At 44.9% G+C, this 21,621-nt stretch overlaps 1 protein-coding gene across 1 annotated transcript in view; it reads right to left on the bottom strand.

Moving 5' to 3' along the window:
- Positions 1-21,621, bottom strand: part of LOC124717108 (G-protein coupled receptor moody-like) — a 336,472-nt gene that overhangs the window by 303,622 nt on the left and 11,229 nt on the right. The window lies entirely within an intron of this gene.

Raw genomic sequence — 21,621 nt, 5'->3', positions numbered from 1 at the left:
ACCGCGTACATGGCCTACGAGATCACCTCATCTCAATTGATGTGGCTTTTGGCTCTGGGGATGTCTAACACTCTGCTCAGATCCCTATGCAGCTGCAGCGAGCCACTGTTGATCGCTCCGTTTTACGGATACAGCATCTCGTCGCCGTCTCCGGTGCTCATATTGAACAAATTGTGAAAGGGGTGGTTAAAAATAAAATCAACATTACGCCTTTCTCGCTTGTATGACCTTTTCCTGCTCACTTCCCCTTCCTTAACCATTGCATATGGAAACATTTCTATACGTCTTTTTTGACAGCGCCATACTTTCACGTGGTGGCTAAAATTGGAAGTAATTTTTTTCCAGCCTAAATCGGTCCGCGTTAACGCATTACCATATCTACCAAGTTTCGCTGCCACACGATGATTACAGCCCATACTGGACCTCTGTGTGTAGCTCCAGTCTCATTACAAGTAGCCAGTTCGATCGTATGGGTCATCAAATGAAATTTCTGAGCGGCTCGAGTGTTTGTTGACAGGGAGAATGCAGCACGTCGGGGTGGACACAGAGTTATCGGCAGGTGTATAAGTAACTTCTGCTGCTTCCCGGGGAAGTGTGTAGAGACCCCAGCTGTTCAATTTGCATGTTGATGTCCTTGCAGGCAGTGATAATAGCACATTGAAATTGTGTGCCGGACCAGGCCTCGAACCCGGGACCTTTTCCTTGCGCCTGTACGAGCTCTGCCGACTGCTCTACCCAAGCACGACTCATGACCCGTCATCCCAGCTTTATTTCCGCCAGTACCTCACCTCTTCCCGTCCAGACTTCTTGGAGAAACTTGTGTACAGTTTGGATGGTAGGAGATATACTGGCTGAAGAAGAACTGTGAGGGCGAACCGGAAGTCGAGGTTGGATGATTCGTAAGGTAAAGCGCTTGTCCGCCAAAGGAAAAACCCTGGTCCGGCTCACAGCTTTAATCTAACCACTAATATTCATTGATTTAGGGGCGTTTGGTTCCCCAGGTAGTTAGAATTTCCCAAACGGCAACATGGTTCCACAAAATACTCAGTTTGTCATCTTTATTTGTGTTACTGCAGTCTGGGGCGTTAAGGTATTTTGGAACACGGCCAATTTAAGGCCACGGTAGCGAAATGACACAGCGTTTATATATTGACCCCTTCTATAATACAGATGAAGTTAAACTGACTCGCATTTCCGTCTGTCCCCGGAAAGGAAGAGACTCGAAGAGTTCTAGGTGTCGTGCTGTAGAAGTGCGTTGGGAATTAGCTGGTCTGATAACATGAGAAATAAGGAGATCATCCGCAGAATCGGCGAGGAAAGGAACGTGTAGAGAACATTGACAGGGAGGAAGGGACAGGATGGAAGGTTCAAATGGCTCTGAGCACTATGGGACTTAACATCTGAGGTCATCAGTCCCCTAGAACTTAAAAGTACTTAAACCTAACTAACCTAAGGACATCACACACAGCCATGCCCGAGGCAGGATTCGAACCTGCGACCGTAGCAGTCGCGCGGTTCCGGACTGAAGCGCCTAGAACCGCTCGGCCATCGCGGCCGGCCAGGATGGAAGAAGATGAGTTAAGGCTTCACAGAATACCTCTCATGGAACTGAACGGGTGGCGGGGAAAAGTAGAGATTGAATACATCCAGCAAACAGTTGAGGACAACGGGTGCAGCTGCAAACCTGAATTGTAGTCTGGTTCAGGGGAGGAAGTCAGACAAGTCAGGAGACTGATGTCAAATAAGTCTCTCAAATAGTGATTACAAATAACACACGAGCACCAGGAAAAACCGTCGCCAAGGAGCCTAAAATACGATGAACTCCTTATGAAACATCACATATCCCCTTAACATTGTATTCAACTCACCCGTATTTTTCACTTGGCTTTCGTCTGTTCAGATTACACCTTACAGCTGTGTCTCTTCCTTATTCCGCAAAGCTACATCCAGTGAACTGCGGTGTGATGTAAACCTGTTCTTCCCGCCAGATGGTGAATTGTCAGTGACGCGCTTTCTTGAAAGTGTCGAAATCTCCATAAAGCACTTCAAATCAAAATGTCTACAGTGTTTTTACCTGTGCTGCCCCAAGGTGTTTATTTGAACTCAGTACCAGGGAAGTCATCGACCGGATTGTTTGCTGAATGATTCATTACTCGTCCAAAATCTCTCTCTCTCCCTCCCTCCCCCCTCTCTCCCTCTCTCCCCCCTCTCTCCCTCTCCCCCTCTCTCTCTCCCTTCCCCCCCCCCACCCTCTCTCTCTCTCTCTCTCTCTCTCTCTCTCTCTCTCTCTCTCTCTCTCTACGCCTGGCCACAATGAGGAAGCGTAACGCCCTCACTTGCTGCTGAGTTTAAAGTAACCAACTCGTAACTGTAATTCGCCCGCACGAACACCGCTCTTCAGCTGTTTTACGCCAACGCGTTTCGAATAATTCATTTACAATACCATCAGTTCTACGTAAACAGCCACCCGTATTTTTCTCACTCTGTTTCCAGTTGCGCATTGCAATCAGTTAGTTCCTCCAACAGGCCTGTTTACAAAGCCGTGATATCTATTTAAATGGGCAGACTGACATCAAACACGACGGAGAGCACTGTTTGTGCTGGCAGAACGAAACCAAACAATAACTGGTATAGAAACAATGCGTCGCACTGCACCAGTAGTCTGTGGATTGTTATTTGAGAGTAAAAACAGGGAAGTTGCGTCGCTGCACGATAGGACAGAATCCTCGGAGTCTCCGCAGAAAGCATACTGGGTGTGTGCTGATCTTGGCCGCGAACAGGGCTTCTGAAGTGAGACAGCGAATATGTGGCCAAATTTTCTTAAATAATGAAGAAATTATGCACAAAGAACCTAGGGTAAAATACGGTGTTAATACATCTTGATACGTCAAAGGGCGAAAGCGAAATAAATTGAAATTTGTTTGACCACTATTTCCTGATAGTTATCAGTGTCCCGGTTATTAGACCTTCGTCAAGTAACAACTGACTAGCGTCGAAGAAGCCACTACCGTAACTGTTCTAGAAACTAGAGATATTAACAACCCACAGAATCTTTTAGATTCCAAGGTTTGGTTTCTCGTTCTAATGACTTTGTCGACACTAGTCAGTTGGTGTTTGATGAACGCCTAATAACCTGGTCACCGGTTAGTAACAAATAAATATTATGGAATGAAACGCAGTCTGTGTCCTTTCCACCCTTAAAGAAGAAATCGGTCTACCAAAAATGACGGAAGAACACTTTAATATAATTTTGGAATTATCCAGTTAATTCAAAATTTCACTCTCAATTATTTAAGTTTTCTGTTATTTTCTTTTTCTTCATTTGCGTACGAAGCAACAAAATCGCGTTATTAGTTGATAAATTTCTTCCATCCCGTACGTACTTACTAAATATTGGTGTTATATTCCCTTGATTTCAGAGTGCTAGGGCGTTCTGAAAAATGCCTCCGAATTTTATGTGAAAATTCTTAAAGCTTTTTAATTAAAACAGACGTTATTAACATTCTACTTTTTTATTCTTCAAGTTTATATATTTATTATTCAACATAGTCACCCTGGCAACGAACACACTTCTCGCAACGAGAGACCGTTTTGTTGATACTGTTACTGTAGATTGTTTGACTTTGTTGACGCAGCCAAACACTCACCTCTGCCTGCAACGCCGCATCGCTGTCAAAGTGAAATCCTCGAAGGTCTTCTTTAAGTTCTGTAAACAGACGAAAATCGGAGGGTAACAGGTCGGGTGTGTATAGAAGATGATCGATGACAGTGGACCCAAGGCGACAACGCCAGAGGTGTCGAGAATCTTCAGAAATCTACGGGAGCCAGTTGCAATTAGTGACCTCTATATTAGCAGAGACGTTTAGGTGAAATATCTCGTTACGTGTATAGCGGCCTGAAGATGATGCCAATGAGGCACCGAAACTGGTAGTTAGATAAAATGATTCATAAAATTACAGTTGTCGGTATTTACTTTCTTCAAGCCTTTGATCAGCCGCAGTACCATTCCATTTAGACAAGATGGAATTACATCATCTTTCAGCTGCCGCCTGGTTTGCGTACAAGTGCCGGCCGCGGTGGCCGAGCGGTTCTAGGCGCTTGAGTCTGGAACCGCGCGACCGCTACGGTCGCAGGTTCGAATCCTGCCTCGGGCATGGATGTGTGTGATGTCCTTAGGTTAGTTAGGTTTAAGTAGTTCGAAGTTCTAGGGGACTGATGACCTCCGATGTTAAGTTCCATAGTGCTCAGAGCCATTTGAGCCATTTTTTGTACAAGTTGTAAATAGCTTCGCTCCCTGTAGTTTAGCCTTGCTACCTTCAGAATCTCAGAGAGTATTCCAGTCAACATTGTGAAGAGCTTTCTCTGAGTCTACAAATGCTGTAAACACAGGTTTGTCTTTCCTTAACTTATTTTCTAAATTCAAATGGCTCTAAGTACTATGGGACTTACCATCTGAGGGTCCCCTACAACTTAGAACTACTTAAACCGAACTAACCTAAGGACATCCGCGCCCGAGGCAGGATACGAACCTGCGACCGTAGCGGTCGCGCGGTTCCAGACTGAAGCGCCTAGAACCGCTCGGCCACAGCGGCCGGCCCTATTTCCTAACATAAGTCGCAGTGTCAGTATTGCCTCGCCTGTTCCTACATCTCTCCTGAATCGAAACTGGTCGTCTCATCCATACGGAAAGAATTTGTGTTAGTATTTTCCAACCACGACATATTAAGCTGATAATTCGGTGATTTTGACATCCGTCAGCAAATGCTTTCTTTCGAATTGGAATTACTGTATTATTCTTGAAGTCTGAGGGTATTTCGCCTGTCGTATACGTCTTGCACATCAGATGGAACAGTTTTGTCATGGCTCGCTCTCCCAAGGCTATGAGTAGTTATAATAGAATGTAGTCTACTCCTGGGACATTGTTTGGGGTCTGAACTGTGTTGTTTGGACAATTGCGTCATCCTTCCTTGTACAGGGTGGTCAGAAACAATATGAAAAGCTTGTGAGAGTGTTTCAGGGTAGGTTGCGACGAGAAATACTTGTTAAGAAAAAGCTCCATTCGTTGTGCCGTTTCCGATTTAGCTAGCGTCGAAGTTAGCCAATCACGTCGTTTCATGCGCAAATTGAAACAGCCATCCAGAGACGGTACTGCCAAAAGTGTTATTCGTTTGGTTTCCTCAGATCGAACACAGATCGTTAACACCGTCGAATCGCTCTCTTGTACGGTTTGAGGAAACCAAACGAACAACAGTTTTGGCAATATGGTCTCTGGCAGGCTGCTTGAATTTGCGCATGAAACGGTATGATTGGCTAACTTCAACACTAATTAAATCGGAAACGGCACAGTTTACTGATTTTTTTTTTTTTCCTTAGAAACTCTTCTCATCACGATCTATCCTCCAACACCCTTACAGGTTTCCCAGGCTGTTTCTGAGCACCCTGTATAGTGACACAGGATGCTGTTACACCGGCCCCACATGTGCAGTTGCACTGACAGGCTAATCGTTCCCATATATAAGCAGGTAGTACACCTCACGTGAGTTTGACGTTTGTCGCATGCCGCCTTCTTAGTTTGCAATTTTGCAGGCCAGCGGCGTATTCAGACGTATGTGTGGGAGTGCGCGTCACCGTAGAGTTTAGGCGCGCAGGAAGCGGCGCCAGGCTGTTTCGATCTGGGCGGGGGCGGCGCCGGTCTGTTTACGTGGCTGCCGCCGCTCACGTGTGGTGCGTGGAGGCGCGCGCACGTGTTGTGGATCACGCTGACGTCACACCATACACACTCCCCCTCCATCCAGCGTACGCAACCAGCCATCAGTTACGCACCACAGCTTAAGGGCACGTCCAAAAATTACGTCAGAAGTTTTCAATAAAATTTGGAACCCCTTTCCCCTTGGTGAGATTTGGTGAGATGTGGTCCGAGGACATAAAAATAAACGTTTTAAAATTTGTTTTAAACGTCGATTATGAGGCTACATTTATAAAGTGTACTAGACAGTATTTTCAACACATGATCGAAAACATTTCATTTCAAACATGCCAAAAAGTATTCCGACGGTCAGGACAGGGACAGGCGGACAAAAAGTTGCACGAGAAAAGTATTACTCGTTTTGACGGATCCCTAAAAGCCGACCTTTTCTTGGTACGTTATTGGGTTAGTGCGTAAGCTCCTAGGGTTTTTCCATAGTTTTAATAACCACGACAAATAAAAATAACACGGACTTTAGTCATCAATAATGTATTCTCCTTCATTGTTTACAGCACTCTGCCTACGCTGAGGTAACTTCTAGATTCCGCGGCTGTAGAAGTCGCGTGGTTTTGAGGCGAAGAACACGTCGAGCCATGTTCGGAGCGCAGCGCACTTTCATCAGGAAAGGAAGTTCCTTGAAGGTTGTTCCACAAACAGCAGAAAAGGTGGAAAATCTAAGGGCGCAAGATCGGGTGAATGGAGTGGGTGCGGAACGAATTCTCAACCCATCTCCAATATACTTTTTTGTCAGGCTAGCAGGCTTAATGTAAGCATGTTGTAAAAGTTTTGATTTGAATTCATGTTGAACACAATAACATCACCATCGTAGGCGTTGCAGAATACCAAGACTGACTCACTTATTTTCGGAAAAATATCATCCACATAACTCCAAAGACAGCAATAGCTGACAAGTGTGAGGTTAACAACTCGTGCATCCAAGTTGCTGACAAGAATAATGTACAGAAGAATGGAAAAGTAACTGGAGCATATGTCAGATGACGACCAGTTTGACTTTAGGAAACGTAAAGGCGCCAAAGTGGCAATTCTGACGTTGCGGTTGATACTGGAAGCAAGACAGAAAAAACTAACACGTACATAGGATTTGTCGACCTGGAAAAAGCGCTCGATAATGTCAAGTGGTGCAATATGTTCAAAAATCTGAGAAAAACAGCGGTAAGCTATAGGGAGAGATGGATAATATACAGTATGTACAAGAACCAAGAAGGATTAATAAGAGTGGACGACCAGGAAAGACGTGCTTAGATTGAGTGGGTGTGAGAAAGGGATGCACCCTTTCCCCCTACTGTTCAATCTGTCATATTGGAGAAGCACTAATGGAATTAAAAGAAAGGTTCAGGAGTGGGATTAATGCTTTTAAACGATCTTCATCATACCTCGAAGGTCTTCCTGAACGCGGAGTGTCACTAATGTCTAAACAGTAGTCCTTAATACGAGAGAACCATTTTCTTGCCGTCCTCTGTCCAATGCCGTTATCCTCACACACGGCGCAAATGATTCTGGCTGCGTCTGCTGCCGTCACTCCTCTATTGAACTCAGACAGAAGAATAAGTCAGAAATGTTCCGATTTCTCCATTTAGCACCCCATTTTCTAGCGTCCACAGCCCCACTCACCATCTCGAAATGACAACATGTAAACACAAATATCGACAATGTACTACAAATGAAAAGCGACGTCGATAAATAAACCCATAGCAACCGAAATACTAATATGCAAAATAAAAGCGCTACGAACTTATGAATCAATCTAATACATACATTACATGTCTGTGGGCCGGCCGGAGTGACCGTGCGGTTCTGGGCGCTACAGTCTGGAACCGAGCGACCGCTACGGTCGCAGGTTCGAATCCTGCCTCGGGCATGGATGTGTGTGATGTCCTTAGTTTAGTTAGGTTTAATTAGTTCTAAGTTCTAGGCGACTGATGACCTCAGACGTTAAGTCGCATAGTGCTCAGAGCCATTTGAACCATTTGAACATGTCTGTGAACCTTCCAAACGCATAGTTAGGTAGCATTTCAGTCTCTTGATTAACACTACTACTAAGAGAATTTTTGTCAGCTTCATGTTACCTTCTCTCCGCAAGCGTTAACTTCTTGCCCGGATGTGTATTTCGAATTGTCGACATCCCGCTTAATGTAAGCATGTTGTAAAAGTTTTGATTTAAATTCGTGTTGAACACAATAACATCACCATCGTAGGCGTTGCAGAATACCAAGACTGACTCACTGACACACAACGATTTGAAGCGACGTTGCAGGGAGCTCCGCGAATGAAATCTGACACTGTGCGGTACTGGTTTGAAATCGAGGTATCGTGGGCAGCCACACGTGTAAACCACTCATATCAGTTTGGTTCAGAGAGGCCATAAAGCCTGGTGGGTGCTTTAATATTGTCTACGCTCGGATCTAATTATATAAAAACAAAATGTTATTTGTTATAATGGATGTTCTGTGAATTAAAAAGTCGACGTGAGGTTTTCGTCGCCCCCTCCCCAAAAAAATGAGATTTAGTGCAATTTCGCCAGACTCCCTAGCATTTTCAGCGCACGTAATTCGTAATTAATGGACGTTACCTTAGGAGTTGCAGCGTACGCAGACTGAGACATGCCGAGTGATCAGTGTCCCCAAGCGGCCCTCACGAGTATATCGAAATAGTACTTTGAACTTTTACTGTGGCTACTAGTTCACGAAATGAGTTGTTTACTTCAGTAAAACTAGTCGTATAAATACATATTTGTGTTCACGTAAAATAAGAATGAGGATTGTAAATCAAGAACACGAAACTCGGCATGTTCTGTACTATTACTTCGTTAGCAGGTTTCCGACTTACTAGGGTTTTGTTGGCTCAATAGATTCAAATGCCCCTGAGCACTATGGGACTTAACTTCTGAGGCCATCAGTCCCCTAGAACTTAGAACTACTTAAACCTAACTAACCTAAGGACATCACACACATCCATGCCCGAGGCAGGATTCGAACCTGCGACCGTGGCGGTCGCGCGGTACCAGACTGAAGCGCCTAGAACCGCTCGGCCACCTCGGGCGGCTAGGGTTTTGTAAGCTATCTTCTTTGTGTATGGGCTATGACCGTTCCACTTTCAATCACTCCGTAGGTATACTTCCAGATACTTCGTGGATGTGACTCCTTCGAGTTCCGCAATCGCGTAATCATCCAATTAAAGGTCCTTCTGTCAATTTATTCGCAATACTCGGAGGGCCGGCCGGTGTGGCCGAGCGGTTCTAGGCGCTTCAGCCCGGAACCGCTTAACCGCTACGGTCGCAGGTTCGAATCCTGCCTCGGGAATGGATGTGTCTGATGTCCTTAGGTTAGTTAGGTGTAAGTAGTTCTAAGTTCTAGGGGACTGATGACCTCAGATGTCGAGTCCCTTAGTGCTCAGAGCCATTTGGACCAATACTCTGAGGTGATAAGTCGTGGGATTCTCTCAGAATATCGCGTCGGGCTTCCTTTCGCCAGGCCTACTGCAGCAATTCCACGTGGCGTGGACTCAACAGGTAGTTCGAAGTCCCGTGCAGAAACACTGAACCACGGTGCCACTACAGTCGTCCACAATTGCAAAAGTGGTGCCGGTGCAGGATTTTGTGCACAAACTGACCTCAGATTTATGTCCCATAAATGTTCGATGGGATTCATGTCGGGCGACCTCTGAGACCAAACCATTCGCTCGAGCTGTCCAGAATGTTCTTCAAACTCATCACGAACAACTGTGGTGCAATGACACGGCGCGCCGTTGTTTCGGAGGCTGAGCTGTGGTGCACTGCGAATCGCTTTCGCGAGGTGTAACCACCACTGCCGACACGTTTATTCTGGAACAACTGAGACGTCTTACCAGCCCAGTTGTAGAACGACGACTACCAGGAAGACTGCCTGAAGTGATACACTCCACGATAACGCTCGCACGCATTCTGTTACACTGGCAAAAAACGCTATACAGCAGATGGGCTGAGAAGTCATTCCGCACCCAACTTATTCATCTGCTTTTGCACCCTCAGATTTTCAAGTTTTCCGCTGTGTGTCGAACAATCTTGAAAGAACTTCCTTTCCGGGTGAAAGAGTGCTCCAAATATGGTTCTCAAAACTCCGCGATTTCTGCAGTCGCGGAATCGGAAAATTATCTCAGCGTTCGCAGACTGTTCTCAGCAGTGAATGCAAATATACTATTGATAACTAAACTCTCTGCCTTTATTAAACTTACGGAGAAGCACTGCGAAGTGACGCACCAACTTAGTACGTGCTTCATCTACTGTGCGCAGTGATCCTTGGCAGCTTGCCATATCCGTTGTGTTCTTTACTAATTTACATATCGGCCTCTATTTGTGTTACTTTGAGCCATAAACTGAGCTGATTTTCGGGCCTTTCCATAAAAGTAATTCAAAGTCGAGCTGTCCACCACGAAACGTAATGCCCACGAGGGAAACTCTCCACCGCAACCCGTCACATTTAGTGGTATATAACGGCTCAGTGGACAGCCCATGAATGACTGGACACAGACCGAGCATGAAAACAGGAAGATGCTGTACTGAACTGTGAAAAAAGAAGCAAAATAGAAACAGTGAAAAGTCCAAGCTCAAGACGTGAAACATCGAACGCGTTTCAAGAATCACGATGTTGTGACCGTGTGGCCACCGTATTGCACTACAAACTGCGAAATTCGTGTTCAAGTCACCCGCACGGCCCATTTTTTTCCCACGTAACTATCAACTCTCTCTGCGGTCACTCACGTGTCTCTTCTTCAGTAGTCTTGCCAATTCTCATACTGTGTATTAGTTATGGAGTATGAGTCACGTGGTAGGAATATATCACCGCCACAAGCTAACGAGTAGTGAGAGCAGGTCAGAAGTCGCATAGGCCCCTCACACAGATGAAAACCAATAATCGGGTGTGACATATGTTACAACAAAGCAATTCAAGAGCCAGAACTTCCAAAACAGAACCCAAGAGTCATAACATGTGATGCTTGCGTAGCACAAACAGGAGGTACATACATCTCTAGGTCCTTTCCTCAAACCTCGCTGTTAAAAACAGACCTTACACCACCACACAGACACAAATCTGAATACAGCCAACAGACACCTCAATGACTGGACGGACAATTCACAATTTTGTAAAAAAAAGAAATTGGCCACGAGAGAGATTTCAGCAAGGACCTCCATGTCACAGTCCAACACTGTGACCGTATAACCACGAAGCCACAACTATTCATCGGGGGCTATCTTACCATTAAATCTGATGGGAGTGCAATGGGGATTTTCCTTTGTCCATAGTACATGCTGTAGATCTGCACTGAATAACAACTAAACTTAAGCAAACAGCGTGATTCAACTATCCCTACCTATGGATCTTATGCAGGCCCCCCCTCCCTCCCCCACGCATGTGACTTGAATCTCCTCTCGCCCGCTTTGTGCAAACTACTAGCCCTATAGATATTAAATGTAGTTACATTTTGTACTGTGATTCATCTTCCCTTGCTCGCTACGTGCAAACTATTACTCTTACCGAAAAAAATGACCAGGACGTTTTTGCAGGAAATTTAGTGTAGCTAAGTTTTGTACTGTTATTAGTTTCCGCTAGAGACTATAGTTTTCGAATTATTCACGAAAAACGCAAAAGTTTACCTTCACACGCGTTTTTCTTGAATAAATCGAAATCGTGGCCTCCAGCGAAAACACATCACAGTACATAATTTAACCACATTAAATTTACTACTAAAGTCCCGTTCATTATTTCTGTAGAACTAATGGTTTGCACGAGGCGAAAGAGAGAATATGGAAATCTCGCGTAGGTTTTGAAGGCGTTGCGGGTTGCATAAAACCCACAGGTAGGGACAGCTGAATTACCCATACAAGAAACAGACGGCAGCCTTTCAACAGAAACAGGAGAGATTAGTACTTCCTCGCAGTGTCCTCGAGAACTAGGCTGCTAAGAGGAAGAGCCAGCCAGCAGTTAGCGGGATATTCCTCCAGCTCGCCCTGGAACGGATCCAGAACACGCCGAGTTAGCAGAGATGAGGGCGCTCCGGCGACGGGGACCTGTCTTTAGCGTCTTCCAGGAGAGAGAGCTGCCAGATACGGAAGGAGGACTCGGAAGGAAGCGCCGGTGGACGGTGAGGGGGGGGGGGGGGGCGGAGGGAAAGAAGAGGCGCCGGCCGAACGGAGGGCATCAGGGAGCGGGCAGTCGCAGACAAAGGGCGCGGCCGCCCAGCGGGCCGGAAATAAAGGGGCCCCGACTGGCGCCGGTGCAAAAACCGGCAAACATAAAATTAAAACACGAGGGCCGGCGAGATATTAAACGCGATCACCCGTTTCACTTACAAAGGCGATCCCCCCCGACTTTCTGCGAGGGCGCGAGGACTTAATAAGCCGCGGCCCTGCCTCTCCCTGCCGCTATTCAGGAGCAAACGGATGGACTCCCGCCGGCAAAAGCACTGGAAGAGTTTCCGGGAGTCGGGAGTAATCCCCCCTCCCCCCTGATAAGGCGACGGCTTCGGCGGGCGGCTGAGTGTGGGAGGAGAGACCGAGCAGGCGAAACAGGAGACTTTCGAGGCAGCGTCGACAGTAGAACTCGGCACAGTAGCTCAGGTGGGCAACAAACGAACGCACTGTGGATCCTTCAGCCTGCAGTCGCATCACGGAGAGCGACGTTCTTGCAATTGACCGAATATGTCAGTTCTCAGTTCATTTTCCGTTTATTAGTAGAACTCATTGACAATAACTTCTCAAAATATCATTGATGAAATCGCATCCGAACTGCCTGAAAAATAGCTAAATGTGTGACGCGACTTATCTGCCACGCCCCCTTTTTGAAGCGACACTTCGACACTATCTAGGAGTACAATGTCTCTGTGGATTATTTTCAAGCAAATTTGCACGGTGTAACGGGACATTCTCCTCCAGCATTCCATTTCCTCGATAGTAGTTGCCGAAACCAGTATTATTTTTCGAATACTGGACGGCTCAATATTATCTCAGTTGCTTTTCTGAAAACTTCCGTATAATTTTACACACTTAAAAAAACTTTGTGTTGTGCCTTGTGGCAGGTCTTGTCATGGGGGAAGCCTCGTCAGGGAGATCCACCGCATGAGCGTCTAGGGAAGTGATTCTAGTGGTGGTTTCCCGTAGCCTTCCACTGATGATGGAATGACAACGAGGGCAACACAACACCTAGTCCCTGAGCGGAGAAAATCTCAGACCCAGCCGGGAATCGAACCCGGGCCCCTTGTCGTGACAGACCGCCGCGCTGGCCACTCAGCATATCGGGGTGGACAATTTATACACAGCATGTTACATTTCAAGCTAAAATTTATGAGAAGGAATTACATCATAAAATATTTTAGTTTCGACGTTATAATCAATAACTACTAGTTCTGAATGTACAGTCAAAATTATTTTTTTTAGAAACATTTCAAATTACGAATTATAGGCACGCCTAAAATTTCTATTATTAATTACGCAATACTGTACTGTTTAGTTTGTTTATTTCTGGATTCATTTATGAAATAATAATCGAAAGTAATAATGTAAAAGAAACTAGTAAAAATTCAGTTATTAAGAGAAACTGTAAACCCTTTGGAATATTATTTCCGCAGAGTGTGAGAGTCATAACCTTGCTTATGATTTGATCGGACGTACTTTTGTGCGAACGATGTAATTTCGGCTTCGTTATCGTGAAAAATCAATATACCTTGTGATACACTAAAACGTGAAAAAATATATTTACGTAAAAGCAAGTGCTGCAACAACAGTCTTCAGATTTATTTACTTGAAACCAACCGTCAGGATATGATGTGAGATTTTCAGCTTCAAGAATCAGACCCCTAGACAAGAAGAACTGGAGCTATCTCAACATGACAAGGTAAGTAAACTTGAAACTTTATCGTAATCTTCGCTGCTCTCAAATCGTCGTAAAAGACTTTGGTTATTAATTACTTGGATTGGAATTGTTTAAAGTGGGAAATAGATGGAAGAAGGAAGGACCGAGGAGATTACAACGGGATGCATCTAAAAGGCTGTCATGTGTACTCTTTTGCTTTATAGATCACCTGTGACTCTGTTTCGTACTTTACAAACAATAACAGACCAGTTGCATGGAAATGATGCCGTAACACCAGATTTTCATATACTAAAGTTATCAGAATTGCAACTTAAAGCGTGACAATTATTGAACTATATGAAAAAAAGCGTAAATTAATTACAAACTACTGTGTGCACACAACATATTCAACAGGCAACCGTCACTACAGATATTCCGATTTAGGTTATGACACGTTCGACACGTCTGCCATCATTAACGACGATGTGGCGCAGACGAATAGCGAAATTCTGCTTAACCCGCAGAAGTGTCGGAACATGGATGCTGTCGACGACATCCTAAATGGCTCTTTTCAGCTCAGCAATGTTTTTGGAGTTATCGCTGTACACCTTGTCTTTAATACAGCCCCACAAAAAGGAGTCGCATGTGTTCAGATCCGGAGAATATGGGGGCCAATCGAGGCCCATGCCATTGAACTCTGGGTACCCCAGAGCCAGAATGGGGTCCCCAAAGTTCTCCTCCACGGCATCAAAAGCCCTACTGCTTCGATGAAGTCGAGACCCGTCTTGCATGAACCAGATCCTATCGAAATCAGGGTCACTTTGGATGATGAGGATGAAATCATCTTCCAAATCATTCACGTACTGTTCGGCAGTCACCGTGCCACCAAAGAAATCGCACCGATTATTCCGTGACTGGACATTTCACAGCACACAGTCACCCGTTGAGGGTGAAGAGACTTCTCCATCTCTAAATGTGGATTCTCAGTCCCCCAATTACGCTTATTGACGAACCCATCCAAATGAAAGTGGGCTTCGTCGCTAAACTAAACCGTACAGCACATACTAATTCCCATCATGCCCGGCGGCCAACCGTGCAGTTTGAACGTCCTAACGTAAACCGTTCAGAAGTTACGACGATTTTATTTCATGTAGCTCAATAACTGTCACCGTGTATGAAATAGTTCTCGTATTAGACTGTGGAAATGTAGGGAGGCTGTAGGTATTAAAGACAATGGGCTTTAAGATATGAAATTCCACTCAATTTGTCTTGAGAAAAATAATTTACAGCGCCTCTCTTCTGCTGAAACGTCAGCTAAAAACCTGGTACAGCAAAGAAGGCAGAAAAGAGGAAACCAGCAGAGAGGCCTTGAAGAGGAAGAGGAACCTGAATACAAATCTGGGACCTTGTGAAGAGGCAACATCGGCAGAAAAAGGTTAGGTTGAACATTAAATCGCATTTCTAGAAAATCGTTTTTTAAAGCTTATGTACTCTCTCCTCAGAATCTATGAAGCCTATAATTACGAAATTTTGCACACTTATTTCTATAAACCCAACAAATGTTTTCTGAAGAGTAAATTTGTGAAGTGCTGAGGTATCGCTATTTCCTTGATACCTCAGCTCATCACAAGAGGCCGAGCGGTTCTAGGCGCTTCAGTCCGGAACTGCGCTGCTGCTACGGACGCAGGTTCGAATCCTGCCTCGGGCATGTAAGTGTGTGCTGTCCTTAGGTTGGTTAGGTTTAAGTAGTTCTAAGTTCTAGGGGACTGATGACCACAGTAGTTAAGTGCCATAGTGCTCAGAGCCATTTGAACCAAGCAACACACACTGAGAGCTATTTTCATCACAAGAAGAATGCCACGCCACAAGGACAAAGATGATCACAACAGTCATGTAGACAAACTTCAGTATGTATGTCAAATGTTTTGTAATGCCAATACAGCCTGAAGATGAGGTGTCGCTTCGAAACATGTCCCTAGATGAATAATAAAGTAGTCAACAAATTTTGTGACTCATAGTGGTATCTGAAGTCCTTTTCATATTTTGGAAGCAGTCACGGCAAATATGGCTTCAAGTTAAACTGCTTAGAATTTTGCATGAATGTTATGTTATACTTCAAAAATTATAATTACAAAATTGTTAAAATTCCCCTATGCGATATATTCAAAAAAACCTGATGAGAGAAGCTTACTATATGCTAAAAGAGTAAATAGAGAAAATTTTGTGGATCCCTCACAAACAGTTTCTCAGGAAAAGATTTATACAATTTTTTGAAAATAAAAACAGTTAAATATATGTAATCCACGGAACTTAACTGTAAATCTGTTAATTTCATGTAAAGCATGGTATTAAACTTCATTGCCGTCTTTTGAAAATTGTAGATTTGTTCCAGCTTTTAAGCAGTGCATGTTTTTGTTCAACGTCCCCCATTAGTCCATTTCTTTTGGGTTAACCATTTGTTTCATGAGTTAGAATTAGGGCCTTCACGCCTTCTCTTATATCGGGCATATCTTTTGCTTCCCAGTTAACTTATAGAATGATAGTGTTATCTAAAACTTGTATAAAAACCTGACTGCAGTTGTAAGAGCCCGTAGGCCATGAGAGGGAAGCAATGGATGGGAAGAGAGTAAGAGGCAGGATTGTAGCCTATCCATTATGTTATTATTCAATTTCAACATTGAGCAAGCTGTGAAGAAAACTGAAGAGAAATTTGGAAAGGCGAGTTCGTGGCGAGGAAATAAAAACTCTGAAGCCTGCCAATGGCACTGTACTTCGGTCAGGGTCTGCACAGGACTTTGAAGAGGAGCTGAACGGAATGGACAGCTGTCATAAGGAAATGAAACACCTACAGCCGTCCTTGAGATGTCATTTGTTGTATGGCTACCAGTTTCGGTGCTTCAGTGGACGATCTTCACGTCTTAGCTGATGCCGAGAGGTTAACACAGTCCGTATACAAGATGCATCAGCGACTAACATCAGTAACTGGTTATCGAAGACTATCTGTAACCACGATTTTGTCTCTCCAACCGTCAACTATGCGTCGTATATGCTGATGGTGCTAACCCCCTCAGCATAAGCTTTCTGCCAATGAGCATTATGACCAATTGGTTATGATCATGCTTACTTTTATGTGGGCTATCAAGTGTAAGTAAAGACTGAGTTCCGTGGCATCCGGTAGTACAAGATCCTGGTCTTGTGCACTAAAAGACCCGCGTGTCGGCTGAGTGCATTATATTAATATGATAACAATTGGGATTAGCCTGATCGAGACAACAACCAAATGCAGTCGGTATCCGACACTGGTCTTAAACCCACTTTGAAGTGTATATCCATCTGACTGCTATCTGGCTGGATTCTGGAGTGCAAACTACGATTTTGCAGTTTGTTTGTAATAAATTGAATCAAAGGATTTTGAGACCAACGTGTCTCTAGAATATAATTCTTGAAAATAAGTCTTGAACGCTCACCTCAGCCCGGTATATAGCTTAACAGCCGAGGGAGCGCAGGAGGCATATAGATAGTCGTTTCTCCCTCTCTCTGTCTGCGAGTGGAACAGGAAACGAAACGACCAGTTGTCATACATTGTATTCTCCGCCACGCACCATACGGTAGCTTACGGGCTTGCAGAGTGTGTGTGTGTGTGTGTAGATGTAGATGCAGATGCAGATGTTTTCCGGTTCCACACAGTGGTCGGTAGACGGGGGTCAGTCTGGGCTCCCGCCACCCACCTGTATGTACACTCGGCCCTCCGCTGCGTCTGCGACAGCTGAGCCCCCAGCAGGCGTCGCTGCTGAGTTTGCGACCTGGCGGAATGCCACGTCACACCTGCCGCTCCGAGGCACATCCTTCACCTGGCAGCCGCGAACAGCCTGAGCCGCAGCTGAGGCAATTCGCTGGCACGAGTAGTAAGAATGGCCAAATCACTGGCGCCAACGTTGACTGCCTCATTTCTGCTACAAGTCGTTTCAGCAGCGCGTAGTACAGGCGGGAAGAAGCCTTAGTAGACGGCACAATAAAAGTACCCCCTGCCACACACTTAACAGTGATTCACACAGTACGTATGCAAATAAGAAGAAAGGCACGCAGAAAGAAATACTTTAGAACATATGAATTCTGACTAGGGTATTCTAACTGGAGACTCTCCTCGGGATTCCACATTGGACCTCCTTTTACCTTCTTCCAAATAGTTGCAAAGATAGTTGTATCAGCATAACTTCGGTTCATATCTACAGGGTGCGGCGCTAAAATCCGGACAAATTTCAGTTTGAATTTCCCGCCATACCGCAGTTCCGCCGGAGGTCGCGATTGCCGTTCTTGAAAGCCATAGGCGTCTGGTAAGCAGTCAGAACCTCAAAATGACCGACGTGTTACGGACAAGTGCGGAGAACGACCGAAGAGCCGCAATTATCGAAAGTCTTCGCGGTGGGTGTTCGTCCACTGAAATAGTTCGATTCTCCGGGAATCCGAGATCAACTGTTTACGATACTGTGGACAAGTATAATGCTTCGGAGAAGTCTGTGGTTCACGTCCTAGGTGTTGCGTCCAGTGAGGGTGACATGATGCCGCTAATTTCTTCGAAAAGGGACAAACTGTCACAAAAGAAGTTTGTCTGCAAGTTTAGACGAATGTCGTGAAACCGTGGATGGTAACCGTGGCCTCTAGGAGACGGTGCTCCGTCTCATACGAGCCAGTTGGTCCAAAACTGGCTCTCGCATAACGCTGACGTGTTCTCGTCAAAGGAGTTATGGCCCCAGAATAGTCCGGATTTGAACCCCCTCGACTACTATGTATGGAGCGTAGTCGAAAGAGTCACCGATAAGACGAGGCACCCATACGTCGCAGCTCTACGCACCGCTATCGAAGCAGCATTGCCGAATACGGACAGCGCTGTTTTTAGATCGCTTCGGGACGAGACTGGAGGCGGTCGTTACGGCTGAAGGGAGACAGATCAAGTAATGTCACTCTTCAAAGATACCACTATTTATATGGAAATGGATTTTCATTTGTATGCTGTTTTAATAAGTTTGCTTCTAAAAACCAGTTTCGTTTGTTCGATCTAAGTGCCGCATCCTGTATTGTACGTAGCAGGCATCTTTACTAAATTTTCGTTTCACCTTATACAATTAACGCGTATCAGCTGACGCCACTATCGAAATCTGTGGTAACAAATCTTCGTGTCGCCAGTGAGAGGTCAATAGTCTTCCACTCAACAATGACAGGATCTCTTCTTCCGTTTGCGAAAACAAACAGGACGTGACAGCTCGCGAACTGCTTCCGTCGTGTCGATACAGGGAACGATATCTGAGTGTTTCCGACTTTCACACCGGTATATTTTTCTCAGAAGCCAACTGGTTGCATCCGGAGTAGTCTGAACACCTAATGAACGTGGGAAGTTCCCGATGCGAACGTTGACGTCAACAACTGTGCATAGTGGAATTTCACGACTTACCAGGTGGTAATTCCCATCGTAGCTGGAAGCGTTGACCCCCACTACAAACAGGATGGCGGTACTGGTCACAATTTCATTGTTGTTTACTTCGACAATAAAAGCGATTACGGAATGCGAGTCGAGACTGCTTTGTACTGGCCTCACGAGTAGTTGTCGAGATGTACAGTTCTACGCTTTGTGATCGAAAGTATGCGAACTGCCCAGCGCAGTGCGGAGTTCACCACTGGATGTTGCGAGATGCGGACCCGCCAACACAAAAGCAGGCGGGAGGGATTGACAGCAAAACGGGTTGGTCACGAGAGATCAGTCACTTGGAACGCGGGCTGTGGACGCCACCTCACCAGCAAATGCATCAGCGGCGTTTCAGTCGCTCCAGAGCTCTCCAGGTCTACTGGTGGTGATGCGATTGTGAAGCGGAAACGCGGAGGAACAAACACAGCTAAACAGAGATCAGAAAGACATCTACTGACAGCCAGGGACCATCGAGGATACGAGAGAGCGGTTTACAAAAATCACGCATGAAATCAGCAGAAGGGATCCAGTCGTGAGTTCCAGAGTGCTGCTGCCTATTCCAATGTCCATTGGCCCGCGAGACACACGTCCCAACCCAGGCTTCGTGCTGTGGGACGCCATCAGTGACAAATCGCTGTTACATTTGCTGGTTCTGCTGCGTAAAGTAACTATCGCCCGCTACATTGCACAGTTTGTTATCCACTTGTTACTGTCATTTCATCATCGACAGGCAGGTGAAGTGCTTTCCAGCCTGACAACGCACGTCCACATAAGGCCGCTGCGAGGCAGCATGTTGTGTGTAGTATACAGCAACTGCACTCGCCAGCAAGATCACCAGGTTTGCCAACTGAACACGTATGGGGCATGATGAAGCGGGAACTTGCTCTTACGCCAGAGCCTGCAAGACACGTCGCCGGATTCCAACAAATGGTGCAAAATTCTTGCTCTTCAGCATTTTTTTGTAGCACCACGTCTAAAAAGTTTTTGTTATGTTCTTATGTAAACTGATTATCGTCTATCTTTCACTTCCACACACGACTATACTTCAGACAAATAGTTTCAGAAAAGGCTTCCTGACACTATATTCGATGTTAACAAATTTCTCTTGTTCCGAGAAGCCTTTCCATTCATTGCCAATACCGTATACGGTGCTTCAGGAGGAAGAGTAAATACCGTAGGATGACGCAGGACAGATTAATTCGTCGAGTATAACATTCCATATAACATGCGCTCAATTTTTATTCCTTACACGGATACAGTTGTTAGAATGTAACCACAATAAATATTCACAGAAGGTGTTAAGCAAAGACAAACGTGATTAAGTACACAATATCCGTACATTCCACATTCAACTTCGACACACTTTCGAACTATCTTGACAACACTAAGTGTAGCTCTTCTCAGGTTGTCTTGGTGCCCCCCCCCCCCCCCCCCCCCCACTGACAACGTGAACGATCAGATCGTCTCTCTTTCACTTTGCAGATTTCTCCTTTCAACAATCCCTACAAGCAAAAATCTTGAGGGATAAGGTCTGGTAACCTGGCTGGCCGAGAAATGTGACCGAGTCTACCGATCCGCCATCCGGGGAACGCTACGTTTCGACGATTTGTCACCCGACCACTAGAACGTGCACAGAGCCCTTCACCCTGGAAGAACAAACTCGTGGTTGTAGCCAGAGGATCATCCTTGAATAATGCTGGAAGCTCACACTTGATTTCCCGTTTATACAGTTAATACATCTTGGGAATCGAGAATCTCAACGACTTTTACATGCTTTCGGTACAGGCACTGGCAAGATATCGGTCCCGGAATTCCAAGACTCTATCAGTCAGAATCTCTATAGCAGTTCCTGAGACCATCTAAGACATAAAAGAAGCAGTAACTGGACTTCACTTTACATATGTAGATGTTGAAGAGTTAGTAAAATAAAACATGACTACAACTTACATTTTATGTATATATGTACTAACGTTCGTCTGTTATGGTTTTGAGGAATGGTGAATTTAATGTATGTACTAATGGCAGAAAGACATTTCTTGTGAATGAAATGCGAATGATTGCGAGTGAAAAGTTTTCAGATTTTTTTCCGTACTTCTGCTGTGAAACCTAACTTCTTACCAAAATTCATCACTCTGCATCAAGACAAGTAATCTATAGGTTTTGATCAGTGAGTTTATGAATATCAAAATATGTTACGTAAATGGTTAAATCTTTTGACTGAATCGACTTAGAAACTTAAATTTTTCACACCACCGAGGGACCATAGACTATAGTAGGTGACACAAATCTGAATTCGATCGCCAACCTGTTGACAAGGAGAACGGATCTCAACAGATGGGCAGACAAACAGCGAGATGGATAAAAAATGACTAATTTTTGCCCGTGTTATATAATTACAAATTAACAGTTTTCGAATTTTTTCCTTTATCTCTACTATGAAACTTTGATTCTTGCCGAATTTGGTGATTCCATGTCAACAGGAAGTACACTATACATTTTGGTGAGTGGGTTTGCGTTTTTCAAAATATGTGACACATATAATGGAAATGTTGAGTGAATTGACTTAGAAG

Source organism: Schistocerca piceifrons, chromosome 9 (assembly GCF_021461385.2).
Source record: "Schistocerca piceifrons isolate TAMUIC-IGC-003096 chromosome 9, iqSchPice1.1, whole genome shotgun sequence".
In the NCBI taxonomy this organism is placed as follows: Eukaryota; Metazoa; Arthropoda; class Insecta; order Orthoptera; family Acrididae; genus Schistocerca; species Schistocerca piceifrons.
Note: the sequence above shows the minus strand (reverse complement) of the source record. Positions and strands in the feature narration are given on the sequence as shown.